The sequence below is a fragment of the Arachis duranensis genome, chromosome 2 (genome assembly GCF_000817695.3).
Source record: "Arachis duranensis cultivar V14167 chromosome 2, aradu.V14167.gnm2.J7QH, whole genome shotgun sequence".
NCBI lineage: Eukaryota > Viridiplantae > Streptophyta > Magnoliopsida > Fabales > Fabaceae > Arachis > Arachis duranensis.
In genome coordinates this window covers 20,204,222-20,219,053 of record NC_029773.3, presented here as the reverse complement: position 1 = coordinate 20,219,053, position 14,832 = coordinate 20,204,222, and positions in this window count along the sequence as shown.

Below are 14,832 nucleotides of genomic sequence, written 5' to 3'. Positions count from 1 at the left end.
ACAAGCCCAGATAAGAGAAGCAGCATTGAAACAAAGAATGACAAACAAATATAACAGAAAAGTCATTCGAAGAAGTTTCACCCCGGACGACCAGGTTTTGATTAGAAATGACATTGGAGTCAACAAATTTGGGGATAGAAAGCTTGCTGCCAATTGGAAAGGACCATACAAAATTAGTGAGGTCTTAGGAAAAGGCTACTATAAGGTGACCGACTTAAACGGCACCGAGCTACCTAGGTCGTGGCATGCTTGTAATATGAAAAGGTACTATAGTTAAAAGCGAACTCCATTCCCTGATGTACTCTTTTCCCAACTTCATGGTTTTTTCCCAAAGAAAGGGTTTTCCTGAAGGGGGTTTTTAACGAGACATCAAAATGGGGGCTAAGGGGCAACGATTTGTTAAACCCTTAGTGGCAAAAAAGTACCTTTGTGAATAAATAAAGATATTTTCTCTCCACATCTCTTTATAAATTCCTCTCACGATATTATCGTTCTTTCTACGAAACACACCAACTTAAGCTCGACAAAATATGAAAATCCCTTGAACCGACCTAAAAGGTTGTCAGGATAAAACGACGAGGTACAAGTTGGTATAAAGTGGCTATAAAAGTAGATCATGATAAACTCGGAAATTAATTGACCTATAAGTCGAAAAAACCGAGAAGAAAGAAAATGCATCACGAAAATAGCCTAAGTTACGAAAACTCAATAAAACAAAAATTGAGTACGAGGAATACCAAAAAGAGATAAAGAAAATCCATCGAAATCAAAGGCAGAAGCTGTTCCAAGTCTTTGAGAAAATTCAAATAACTTAGACAAAAGAAAGCTAGCCAAGATAAAAGATTTTCAAAGCAAAAAAGATCAAAAAGGTTTTCCAAAATCTAAAAAGAAACCATGCACGCAATAAAGATATCATAAACCCTTATCCAAAAAAGGGTATTTTTAAGCAAAATATTTTGTTTACGGACACAAAGGGCCAGAAAATGTCAGCAAACCACCATCACAAAGCAGAATAATAAATTGTTCAAAAAACAAGGGGCCACAAGCCGGGCCCCAAAAGCCAAATTTCAGTTATCAGGAAGTTTTCGGTATTGCCAGAAGGAAGGTCACCACCACCAGAAGAAGGATCCACAGGGAGAGAAATCGGAGCAGCACCAGGGGAGGACGGAGCAGAATGTCCAGGACCTTGAGAAGGAGCCACAGACGAACACGATAGGTCTCTATCTTGACGAGGAGAAGACTCCACTATCCTGTGTCCCTTCGTCTTCAAGTCAGAGTCAGTCTCAGGTCGGGGAGGGGAGACAATAGCCCCATCGACTACGATCTTGTCAGGATCCAAGGGAGAAAGGTCCAAGTCGGGGAAAATAATTCCGACTTATTCCTTAAAGACCCTCCAGGCCTCCTGCGCACCCTCAGCTATCGAGTCCTCCAGATCCTGGAAGGCATCCCGGCACCCAGCTAGCTCTTTCTTCAAATCAAGGTTTTTCGTAAAAAGCCTAATGTAATTCTGCTCCGCCTTCTCTTTGAGGCCCTCCGCCATGGCACACTGGCCCATCAACTTCTTCTCCCTCTCCCAAAGCTGATCCTTCTCCTCCTTCAACTTGGCGACCTCCTCCTTTAGCCTCTTCTCCTCCTCCTGATAAAGGAAAATCCTCCCCTCAAACTCCTCCACCTTTTGGGCAGAACCCAAAGAGCTAAGGAGAGTCTTCTCCAAAATATCAAGGAGTTTGGTACACACCCCCGCTGCCCGAACACTCCCCTGGACTATAACATTCAACTGGTTCCGTACCATAGCATCTTCCATACTGATTGATGTATGAGGAAAGACATGGTTCTGGACAAATTGAGGACCATCGAATGTAAAAGCCCCCAAAAAAGAGCCAGAAGTCTTGCGCTTCTTCTTCTCGGGTTCATGGAAAGATCGGGGAGGAGGGGGAGGAGAAAGAAGAGAAGAGGTAGAAGAAGAAGGTACCATAATTGAACAAAAGGAGGTCCCCAAGTTGCGAGGAGGAGGAGGAGGAGGAGGAAGAGTGCCAACAGCCTTGGCAGCATCTACTCGGGCACGAGATCTCTTTTTAGCATCTTGGACCTTTTGATAGGAGGAACTGAAATTCTTCTTCACCATTTTTGCAAAAAGAAATGATAAAAGAATCAGCCTACAAGTCGAAAAGAACAGTTTGAAAAGAGATCAAAGCCAGAAGTAGCAAAATCAAGTCAGAAAATAATAGAAAAGCAACAATAAAGCTACCTAATTGAGTCTGTACAAAAGTTGGAGACCCCTGAAGAAAATTTTTAGTATCAAGATATCCCCAAACTTCTTGGAAGAACCCCACGACAGCCTCCTCCACCTCGTCCAAGTCATCCAGGCCATAATTCTCTATAGGAGAGGCCTCTGACCAGTAAAGGGGAAAACAGAGAGAAGAATTTTCATCCAAGAAAAAGGGGTGGTGACCCTCTACGGCTTGAACTTTAAAAAAGAATTTTTTGAAATCATGGAATGACTCATCAAAAAGGTTGAAAATTCTCCGGCCTTGAATAGCTCGGAAAGACACCCACTGCTGCTTATTGTTTTGCCCACTAAAGAGTTTGGTCATATGAAAAAGATAAAAGAAGATTTTCAAAGAGGTCGAAAAATCTAGTGCTTGGCTGACAAGTTGGTAAATCTTCAAGAAACCCCAAGAGTTGGGGTGAAGCTGAGTAGGGGCAACTCGACAGTGAGACAGAACAGAGATCTCAAAATCAGAAAAAGGTAGAAAAACTCCCAGGTGGGTAAAAAGCTTTCATACATAAAAAAGAAATGAGGGTCCGCAATAGAAGCCCTCCCAAAACAGACCCGGTCTTCCGGACCCGGGGCAATCAACTCATACTTAGACTCATCATCATCAGAATCACATATTCTATGGTGGGTGCGGAGGTCGGTAATATAATCTGTGTCTACTAGGGGTTCCTCCCCAAGAACAGTAACATCTACCCACTCGAAAATGGAAGAAGTCATCCTTTCCAGTAAAAGAAATAGGAGAAAAGGCGACGAGACCTACAAAGGAAAAGGGAAAAAGATCAAAAACAAGTTCTCTAAAAGGTCCAAAGTAGAGTCACTAGACCTATCAACAGACTCACTACGGATGCGCAAAAAACTCCTCTAAATACGCAAAGATAAAGTATTTAAATAAAATAGGAGAAGAGAAAGAACTGACCTTTACTTGCAAAGAAGGGCAGAGGCGACAGTGACTCGAAAAAGGAAGAAGTTTCTTTCGAGCAGAAGAAGTTTCTTTCGAACAAGAGAGTGAAGGCAAAAAGTTTTTTAGAAAGAAAACAAAGAAAGAGAGGAAAAAGTATTTATAAACACTCCACGAGCATAATGGTAAAATCAAAACGGTCATTAAAGAGATGCGTCGTTACCAATGTAACTGCTCCCCACGTGTAAATACGAAACCCTAACGGACGCGACTGTCGAGAAATTTTTAAATCACGTCGGTTTCGAAAAATCACGTCGGTTCCTCACCACATTGGCTACAAGTCCGAGTTAAAATACTCGAGTCAAACTCTTGAAGAAAAGAGATTATACTCGAGTAGGGGAACTGTTCATATCCTGGCCCAACACTAAGGCTCAGGACCAAACGAAAGACCCAATCCAAAGATTGACCCTCATTCGACACCGACCTTCTCTCAAGAAGTCGGATCTAACCACGACTTGCTCTAAGGAAGTCAGGAGTAAAGATTAGCTGGCAGATAACACCCATTCAAATAAGTAACTGCCCCTAAAATCTCTCAACCCACTTCTAGGAGCCATATCTCAACTTCCCTAAGATAAAGAGACGGTTATCCTCCTTAAAAGGTGGAACTACTCCAACGGTGGTTATTGGTTCACCACTATAAATACACTGACACCCCTCAGGTATCTCTAAGTTCCAATACTCTTAAACTTGCTTAGACCCTTGCTGACTTAGGCATCGGAGTGTCTTTGCAGGTACCACCCCCCATTCTTGCACATACACAAGTCGGACGGAGGCTCTCAGACGCGAACCTAGTCAAAGGACTCCCTCCTTCAGATGATTGAGCCAACCCAACGAGTCCAGCTCATTAATCTCCGGTTCTCCATCGTAACAAGTATCTATCTATAAATGAAGTTTTAGAATAAAGCATGAAAATTGTTCATGAAAGATAATATTATAGATAAAAAAAAGAAAAAATTAAAATTAGTTATGAAAAGTATTTATATTATTGGATTGGATCTTCTCAATTTTTTTCACTTGAGAGGATAAAGTATAATATTTTACTATTAATTTTATAAGTGAGATAAGAGAAAACATGAGAGAGAAATATTAAAATGTTAGAGATCACACTTTACTCCCTCAATTGAAAAAAAAATCTATTCTCCTTATACTACTACTTATCCTTTAGATGAATTTATTATAGGTTTAATTATTCTGTTAGTCTCTATAATTTTACCAAATTTCAATTAGGTTAGTTCTTATATTTTCTATTTTTAATTGGGTCTATACTATATTAAATTTTGTAACTAAGTCTTTGCCGTCACAAAAATATTGGCATTAATTGAATATTCTATTAAATAAAATAGAATATTTATTCAAATAGGTATATTTATTTTGTTTAACAGAATATTCTGATAATTTCAATATTTTTATTACGGTTGGGACTTAATCACAAAATTTGATATAGTAGAGGATCCAATTAAAATGTATAGAAACCTAAACCTTTTGCATGTAGCATACAATTTTTCTTTTCCCTTTTTTTCCGGTAACTTTGTCATCAATCAACACTCTTTGATTATAAATTTGGGTTAGAGTTCCGCTAAGAACCAGTTAATAATATAGCTAGCTAGAGCCAATTATTTGAAAAATTGATTTATTATTAAAAAATAAATAAATAATTCTTAATTATTCTAATTTTTTAAATTTTTAAATTAAAAATAAAAAAATTGATTGAGTTGATTTATATTTTAGTTTGGCCCTAATCTTTTTCTTTAGTTTGGGTTAATATTCAAATTGCCTTATCAAATATTATGCATGAATTAATTTGATCATTAAAATGATTGATATGAATCAGATTAATCTTTTTTAATAAATTTTTTTAGACTTAAATATTTTTTTGTCCCTAAAATTTGAGGTAAAAATCAAAATCGTCCCTAATCTTTTTTTTGTTATTAAAATTATCTCCAACGTTACAAAATGTTATAAAATCGTCTTTTTCTATTTCAATTATATTTTTTGACCAAATTACCCTTACCTATTAATAAAAATAATATTAAAAAAAGAAAAATTTCACCCCACTCCACTCCCTAGCATCTCTTCTTCGTTCTGACTCTTTTCCAAGCTGCGGCACAAAAACATCATATCGTCATTACTAATCCATAAACTTCTCACTCCACGTGCATAGGATTGGTAGATTTGTCCAAAACAATTCCATAAAAGGTTTAAATTTAAAAACTAATCAACAAGTCATTCCTTATTCCATCAAATATCAAGATTGCTTATCTAAAATTCAAAACCCATATTATTCATTATTACAATTAATCAATTATCTAAAGAAAGTTGAAAGGATTGTCTGTAATAGATACTGAAAAATCAAGAATGAAAATTGAACAATGGAATCTTCAGAACAGGAAAAACAGGGAAGGGAATACAGGGACTCACTGTCACAGCGAAAAAATCAAACAACCATTGGAGGTGCGACAGCAACAAAATCGACGAGAAAAAGGTGAGGAAGACGAAGAGAAGGTAAAAACAGATCTAGGTGATGCAATAGAATGGCTGGGCCGATCTTGATGTGTTAGCTGTTGTGGGAGGACAACGTGCTTTTGGTCCTGAAGATGATAGAATGCCATAGCACAGAAACTCAAAATTAATTGAAGAACAGAATTTTTCAGTAGTCAGTACTCACCGCGGGAGAGCACAGAAGGCCAAAGCCAGACGACGACGTTTCGGTGACGATGATGCTTCTATCCACGACGGTGAGGTTTCTACCCGCGACGGCTTCATTTGACGGTGGCGTTTGTACTTCGTAGGGAGAAGGTTGAAGAGATTAGGGTTGAGAGGTGACCAGAGAGTCTGTGTCGAAGAGAAAAGTGGCTCAGCATTCAGACTTTAGCCTTTTTTTAATATTATTTTTATTAATAGTTAAGGGTAATTTGGTCAAAAAAATATAATTGAAGTAGAAAAAGATAATTTTATAACGTTTTGTAACGTTGCAGATGATTTTAATAACAAAAAAAAGTCAGGAACAATTTTGATTTTTATCTCAAACTGTAAACACGAAAAAAGTACTTAACCCATTTTTTTACTACTGTATTCCAATTAAGTATTACTTGATAAATTAGAAATAAGATCAAGGTTCTAAAAAATTCATTTGAGATTCAATTGCAATTAAATTTAATATAATAAAATAATACATTTATATATAAAATATATATTTTTTAAAAGTTAATTTTTATTTTAAATTGATTAACTGCTAGAAATTGCAATGATTCGATTAATTAATTAATTTTTTAATTAATTTTTTCAATCTTTTATCAATTTTCTATCAAATAATTTTTATCCTAGACTGAACTGATCTTATAGTTGATTTCCTGTTAACTGAATTGACGGTTCAATCTATAGACAAAATATAAAATAAAATTAATCTCATATACTATCGATTATCAATAATATATAAGCAAAAAATTATGGAAGAACCAATTCAACTCACGTTAGTTTCCTTTTTAGAAACGAAATTGAGTCTTTAAACCTTGGAATGAAGTACCAACCCGGCCCCTGTCCATTTTCAAGAATGACAATGCGGTCCCATGCATTTTTCTCCGGCGAGACTTGACAGAAAACGCTGAGCTGGCTCGTTCGGTGCGTGACCTGTCATAAGAGGTGGATGACGTGTTCAGTCAGTGCTGAGCTGGAGAAATTGAAATAGACATGGGCTAATTTGTCCTACCCAGACACCATATAAACGATGTCATTTCAGTGGGAAGCAACGTTTCATTTGCTTTTGAGAAGGTGGGTTTCCATAAAAACCATTCTCCCAACCTCGACATCCTAACAGAGCCATGAGCAGCAGCAACAAACCACCGTCAAGTTCCATGGATGGGAGTGGAAGAGAAGTTTTTAAAGATGAAGGCAGAAGTCCTCTAAGTGTATCTGCAGGAAGTGTTGCTGCGTCAAAGAATAAGAAGTTCATTGCTCCACGATGTCGGTGTGGGGCGCATGCTATTTTGTTTCTCTCTTCAATAGAACTGAACTCTAATCGGTTATTTTTTGGATGTCCACACTTCAAGGTAATTTGAAATTGAATTTAAGTTTTGTTGATTTTAACTCAGATGTGACATCTTATGAGCTGTGGGTATATTTTACAGAGCACAAAATCGCATTGTAAATTTTTTGCATGGTTAAATGATTATGTTGCATCATTTGAAGAGTTTCCCAGAAATTCTCCGGATATAGAGGGTTGGACGCGAGATCAGAGTCAGATTTCTGATGCTGCTGGTGTTGATGCTAGAAAACTGAGGGAACTAGATGCAAGAGTTAGTGGGTTAGAATTGGAAGCTAAAAATTGTAATGGCAATAGCGGTTCTAGCGGCGGTAGCGTTAAAACTTTGGTTATTGCTTTTGTATTTGGAATTGTGATCTCCAAATTTTTTTAAGGCATATGAGTAGCAAGAACCTTCTGTGACACTAGGTTCATAGTGTGTCTTGTTTTTTTCAAGTGTATGTTGTTTACATCGTAAGTTGTATTACTTTAGAAGTATGTATGTTATTTCAGATGAGATTATGATTTGATCCAAGAAAAAGGGGTCTGTTACTACTTTGATGAATTCTGGCAGCATGTAGTCATACAGATTTCTTACTAGAAAATGTTAGATAAACATACCCAAAAGATGTCTTATATAAAACATTAACACAAAATAACCAAACATGTCCTTGTTCAGCATGAGAAAGGGATAACTTATAGCCCTCTAACACCAAAAAGAAGGCCAACATGTAGTTTTAAACTAAAATATTTTTTAAATTTGTCAAGTTTCAAACTGACTTAAACATCTTATACATCAGTCTAGTAGAGTTTTAAAATGACTTAAACATGCATACAAACACTTAAAAGCTTCCAAAACATTTCCTAGATTTCTAAACACTAACACTTAGACTAATAACAAAAGGAGTCATTCTTATCATCTATGTCAACAGCAACATATCAGATATCAAGTCTTTCTCAGAGGTATAAATCCAGGGTAGGAATGAACTTGAAAAGCCTTGCTGCAGTCCCAGAACTTGCTGCAGCCATGGTCTCAGTAGAATGAACACTTTGTTGAAAGGGAACATTAGCAGTTGTTGTCGCCGGGTTCACAGCCTGACCGGTTAGAACTCATGGTCTAAGACCTGATGCTGCTTGAACTGATGGTAGAGTAGGTTGTCCAAATGAAGGTGGAGCCGAGATAGGAGAGGTTGGGGGCCTAACCACAGGGTGCTTTCTTCTTTGGGCATAATTGAGGTTGGGGTGGAGCAGGATTGTGGGGGTGGTTGATTCAGGTTCATAGCCTCTCCTGCAACCTGTAACAAAAATTTAATGAGAATAAAATAAACAAAAAGTTTAAAACAACATTGACCAATCACTATACCTTATCTGCCTGTGGTACATTTTGTGAAAGGGAAATTTCTTCTCCCTGTTCCTGTTGGTCAGAAGTACCATTCTTATGCATTATCTTTGGAAGTTTCTTCTTATACTTCTTTGTTTTTGTCTATCACAGGAGTATAAACATGTTAGTTCAAGGAGAGTGTAATATGTCATCTTACAACAATAGGGATAAGGAGCAGGGTAAAAGATATTACCAGTGGATCCATAGGTGGGGGAGGTTGAACACTAGCACTGTTCAGATTGACATTAAGTCCTATATCCTAATCATATAAACAACCAATAGTGAGACACATAAACCCCTCACAATATTTACATGAGACAACTAAACCCTTCATAAATTTTAAATGAGACACTTAAACCCTTAACAACTACTACTGTGTACCAAATCAAACCCTAATTACCTGGCCTCTGTTCTGGTTTGTGTCAAAGGGTACAATCTGCAACCCCTTTCCCTTACTAGCTCTTCTCTCCTTCTTGGTTAATGGCTGTCAGTTTGGATCCTTTGGGTCATTCTTACAGGTCTTGTAGTAATGCCCAAGCTGTCCACACTTGCTGCACGTCACTTCAAAGATTTTCTTGGCTTTAGTGGCATGCATATCAGGTTCTACAGGATCTACCTTCCTCTTCATCTTGGGGTGATGAGCTGGTCTCTTGATGTTGGGTGGTTCCGTTCTTGGAGCATCACATGGGATCCAGTACTCCTCTGAATTAACTGGTTTGATGCAATGCATATATGTTGCTTTAATTGATTGCATGGTGAGCCATTTATGCACCTGGCTTCAGACCAATTTTATACATTGCTGCAACAGCGTGACAACAAGGCATGCCTAACAAGAAGCACAATTGAAACATGCAATCCACAAGGTGTTATGATACAATAATTCAAATAATGATTGATTCATACACAACAAATATGCCAATATTCCAGCACCAACACAACAGAAATTTATAAAATTCCATAAGATACAATAATTCAGATAAGATGATTTCATAAACAACCATACCAGTAAGTTGCCAAACATTACAAGTGCAGGTCTTTTGTTGAAGGTTAACTCCAACCTTGCTTGCCCCTCTGTGAACCTTGAAGAGCATCCTATCATTGTCTCCAGCCCAAATGGCTCTCCACTTGTTAGCTTTAGGTTTCACAAACTCCTCCAGTTTTATCTACTGTACTGGTGCCAATTGACCGCTATAACTCTCAATCTTCTTCTTGTGTGTTGTCATTTTTCTCATTAGATAGCATCTCAAGTATTCACACATCGTTAATATGGGCTTCTCCCGATACTCTACGATCTTCGTGTTCCACATCTCGCACATGTTGTTGGTTATATTATTCACCTTCGGCCCATGACTGAAATATGCTTTAGTCCACATTGTCGAATCAAATTGCTGTAAATACTCCCATGCACCATGATTGATTTTCTTCATTTTCTCCATGCATGCATTGAATTCCTGGAATGTTGTGCATCTTGCTACTTCCCATACCATTTGCTTTGCTTGCTGGTCTTTGAAATGCTTGATAAAGTTTTTCCAAATATGTAGCACACAATTGCGATGGTGTGCATTAGGCATTACTTCCTTGATAGCTAACTCTAGCCCCTGCAAGCGTTACAGACACAGAAACATTTTAACAGTTTAGTTATCACTTGCATTTTTCATGAAAGATAACAAACAAATTAATTGAATTACCTTTTGCTAATCACTTATAAAATTCCATCCATGCTGCGTCACTAGCCCCAAATCATCTTGCAACAGCGTTAGGAACCATTTCCAGGTGTCCTTACATTCATTAGGGACAACAGCATATGCTACGACAAAAAAATGGTTGTTTGTGTCTTGGCCCAATACACTCAGCAATTGTCTGCCATAATACCCTTTCAAAAAACAGCCATCTAGGACAATTAACGGCCTACAACCCTGAATGAAATCCTTCTTGGAAGCGTCTAAGCTAATGTATATCCTATCAAACAATGGGAGGGCTTCAGGTTGTTGTATTGTCTCCATCAATGCTGTGGACCCAGGATTACTCCGATGAATCTCACTCAAGTAGTCTCTAACCTTTCCATACTGTGCCCGTGCATTACCAATGACCACCTCTCTAGCTACTTTCAAGGCACTCGCAATCATTCTAAGGTTAAGTTGCACATTGTATTCCTCAATCATGTGATCTATTGCCTGCCTTGGTTTCATACCAGGATGGATTAGTAGTCTCTTAATGAGCTTCGATGCCACCCAGCCCCTATCTGCCATGTTGCTGCCATAGTCTCTGGCATAGGTGTGCTCATCTATCAGAGTTTTCACCTGGAAACACCTATTAGCACTATTCCAGGATGTGAAAATCAGCCATGGACAATCCTCAGCAGCACATGCTACCCTCAGCCTATGCTTTTTATTTTTAATATATAACATATCCTTTCCCTCAGATACAAAGTAGTCTTTTAAAGCCTTCTTGAACATTTTCATTGTAGGAAACATCTGACCAACCTTAAACACTATCTCTCCATACTCAGTACCCTCACTAAAGGAATCATATGATGTCCTTCCCTCATCCTCAGAAGACACTAGGCTCTTGAAGGTCTCACTTTCATACTCATATGGTTTCTCAAAATCACTATCCATCTCCACCTCAGTTGGGACTGAGCTTCGGTTACTAGGCCCATCACCCACATTAGGACCCTCACCTGATCCACCTACAGGCCCATCTCTTTGGTCTGTTTGTCCAGCCCCAATATTTGGTCCAGCTTCTCTACTTTGGCCTCCATCCCCTTCTTGCCTAGTCTATCTCTTAAGATATGCCTCCTTCTAACACCAGAGTATTTTTTAGATGTTCTCTTCTTTGCAGTCCTTGGTGATTGTCTTGGGGTATTACTACTTACACCACCCTTCTTTCTCTCATTCTTTTTAGGTGACAATATTTTTTTAGGCACACTATTCTTCTTCTTAGTTCTTCTTTCCTCATCTGTACTTTTATCCTCAGTTTCATACCCAGCAGCCTCATTACTCGTCTTTTTCTTTGCTGAAACTCCCTTTTTGGGAACTTTTTTCTTTCTCTTGCTTTCTTTTTCACTACCACTGTCATCTGTCTCAAATCCAGGGGGAGGAGGCTTGTAAGGCTCATCCTCTGTTGTCTCATATCCATCATCAGTTGATGACGATGATGATGATGAATCCAACACAACAGTCTCCTCAGCCACATCTTCTTCAACTACATCAGGCATGTCCACATCGTGTTCAAAGTAGATGTATAGCTCATCAATTTTCCTGTACCTCGACTTACTCTCCCTCATCTGATTAATTTCTACGTCTCTTTTAATTACATGGAGTCCAGCTTCCATATTCGGTTCTCCCATATCAAGCCAGAACATCTGCTTATACTCCCGGTAACCCAATTCTTTAAATAATTTAACCAAGTCAAAAAAATGTATGTAATCCAAGATTAAGGGGGAAAATCTCTTCACTTTACCATCCAAGTAGCAGAGATCACTTTTAGAGTTTCTAACAAATCTCTCTCCATAGTGAAACACAGGAATGACCATATATTCAGACATCTGCAATCAGTTTATTCAAGCTTTAATAAAATTTTCCTAACAATAAACATGTTTAAACAATAATGACCACCACTATATTATTTAATTTTTTCCAAATTGCACATAGTTCAGGGTTATTTGAATTTTTCCATGACTAGGACCACAAAGGCTTGCAGACAACAATGGTTCCTTGTCAGAAGCAGAATCAATTTGGGGGGGACCACACAACGTACAAGGGACAAATGCTTCATATAAAATCACTAACCTGAACTGTCTGCAGCATCCTGACACGATTCCGTCCAGCTCCGTCAATAGCACCACCAACCCGCCATGAACTATGACGTCGTCAACACTGTAAGCAGCAACGTCAGCGCTTTCCTCCACCAACACAGCGTCCACAATGGTCTTGAGAAGTGAAGAAGTTTTTGACCTAGGGTTTTCTTGTAAATGTCGAGCCTGGGGGAAGGGTTTTTATGGAAACCCACCTTCTCAAAAGCAAATGAAACGTTGCTTCCCACTAAAACGACGTCGTTTATATGGTGACTGGGTAGGACAAATTAGCCCCTGTCCATTTCAATTTCTCCAGCTCAGCACTGATTGAACACGTCATCCACTTCTTATGACAGGTCACGCACCGAACGAGCCAACTCAGCGTTTTCCGTCAAGTCTCGCCAGAGAAAAACGGATGGGGACTGCCTTGTGTAACGGAAGTCGGGGACAAGGACCGAATTGGATCAATTTTATTTTGAGGGGTCGCGTTGTCATTCTTGAAAATGGACAGTGGCCGGGTTGGTACTTCACTCTTAAACCTTGAAAGACCAATTAATTTATGTGTTATCTTTTAGGAATCATTTTAAACATCAATCTTTACTATTTTTTAACAGTATAAACTTTTTTAAATAATTTGGTACTTTTTTATTTTACTCTAATATGTATTTGAGTGACTAAGGTCCAGTTTGGATAAATAACTTAATTAAATTCATTTTGATAAAATAACTTAAACAACAAATGGCTATATTAAAAGTAATTTATAATTAAATTATTTTGTATTTGGATTTTTAGCTCTAAAAGTACTTATTTTATAAAAATGTGATAAAAAGTAGGAGTAGTATGAGAAGTCATTTTTTTTAATTTCTTTATAAACTCCTAAATAGTTTCTTAGAAAATTATAATTTAATTTTAAAAATTATACCAAACATTAATACTATTGCTTTTTATAAATCAAAAACTCAAAAAAATTACTTTTAAAGCTTCCAAACAGATTCTATTTCAACTACGTGTTTACTAGAGAGTATTACTGTAATAGTGACACTGCGTGTAGCAAGAAGTCCCTCAAAAAATGATGCAACCAAACAAATAAAACCCAAGTCCACAAATGACACTTAGATAATGAGAATGTTAATCGATTTGGGCTAATTTAGTGATTAATTTACTAATTTATTTAATTAAGTGTCAAAGAATTAAAATTTATTTTATTGATAGTCGTTTTTTTCAAGTGCCCTTCAAATACGTAAGATTTGTGTTGATATGCTTCTTACCTGAAAATACTAACAATGACTATATAACACTAACTAAAACATACATACACACACACATTCATACAAAGTCACACACTTATCCATGCAACTAATTAATTAGACCAATTTTCATTGAGGCAGGAAATGCATAAGATCCGGTAACATGTGAGTGTCAATTATTCTACGCATACAAGTGGATTCATGCTTATCTATGTCGTCTTAGGGTGTGTTTGTTTTGGATTCTCAACAAATGTAATGAATTTTTAATATCTTTTTCTAATACGCGACCACTTGTTGAAAATATAAAAATAAATTTATTTCTGAAAAAAATAAAATTTTTAATACATTTAATACTTTTGGAATTTTAAAATATCTTTTTGTTTATAAACAATTTTTTTGTATTCTTAACAAATATTCTTAAAATAATAAAAAAACTCTAATGTGACTATTCAACCCACCACTCTGGTTCATAATCTCCATATACATACAAAATTAAGAATTCTGCCATTATTGTCTATGATGATGATATGTTCTTAGTTCTTACCTTGAATTTGAGTAAACATTATCAGAAGCTGGAGTTGGCATTAAATTAATTGCATGTTCTAAGTTTTCAGACTGTTTGATCATTTGGAGCCTTTTCATCACCAACCTCTTCACTTCTACTTTGTTATATTCAATTTGATCTGAAATAAAACATAGGTACCAAAACTCATTGAATATATTTTTTTTAAGTTAGGAGTGAGATTCAAACTCAAGGCCTTTAGGTGAAGATGAAAAAATTGTGTAGTTTGAACTATGGCTCATTGACAAAACTCATTGCATAATCACCTTTATTGTTGATTGCTTTTTAATGATTTAAATTGTGTAATTTCATAGGAGAGGTTTATTTATACATTTTGATTAGAAAAAATTTTACTCTCCTCTTCTGAGAGATGTTAAATAATATTTTTTTCTCTCTATTTATAAAATATATATTTTCTTTCTTTGTAACTTTTAAAAAATCTCTTCTTTAATTTATTTTAAATTTTTTTGTTAACTAATGTTAACTTTATCTATTTTTCAAGAAAAAATAAATTATATTTTACAAAAATATCCTTTAGCAAAAATTTTTTTTTATTAAATTTTACTTACCAAAATATCCTTAATAAATTATT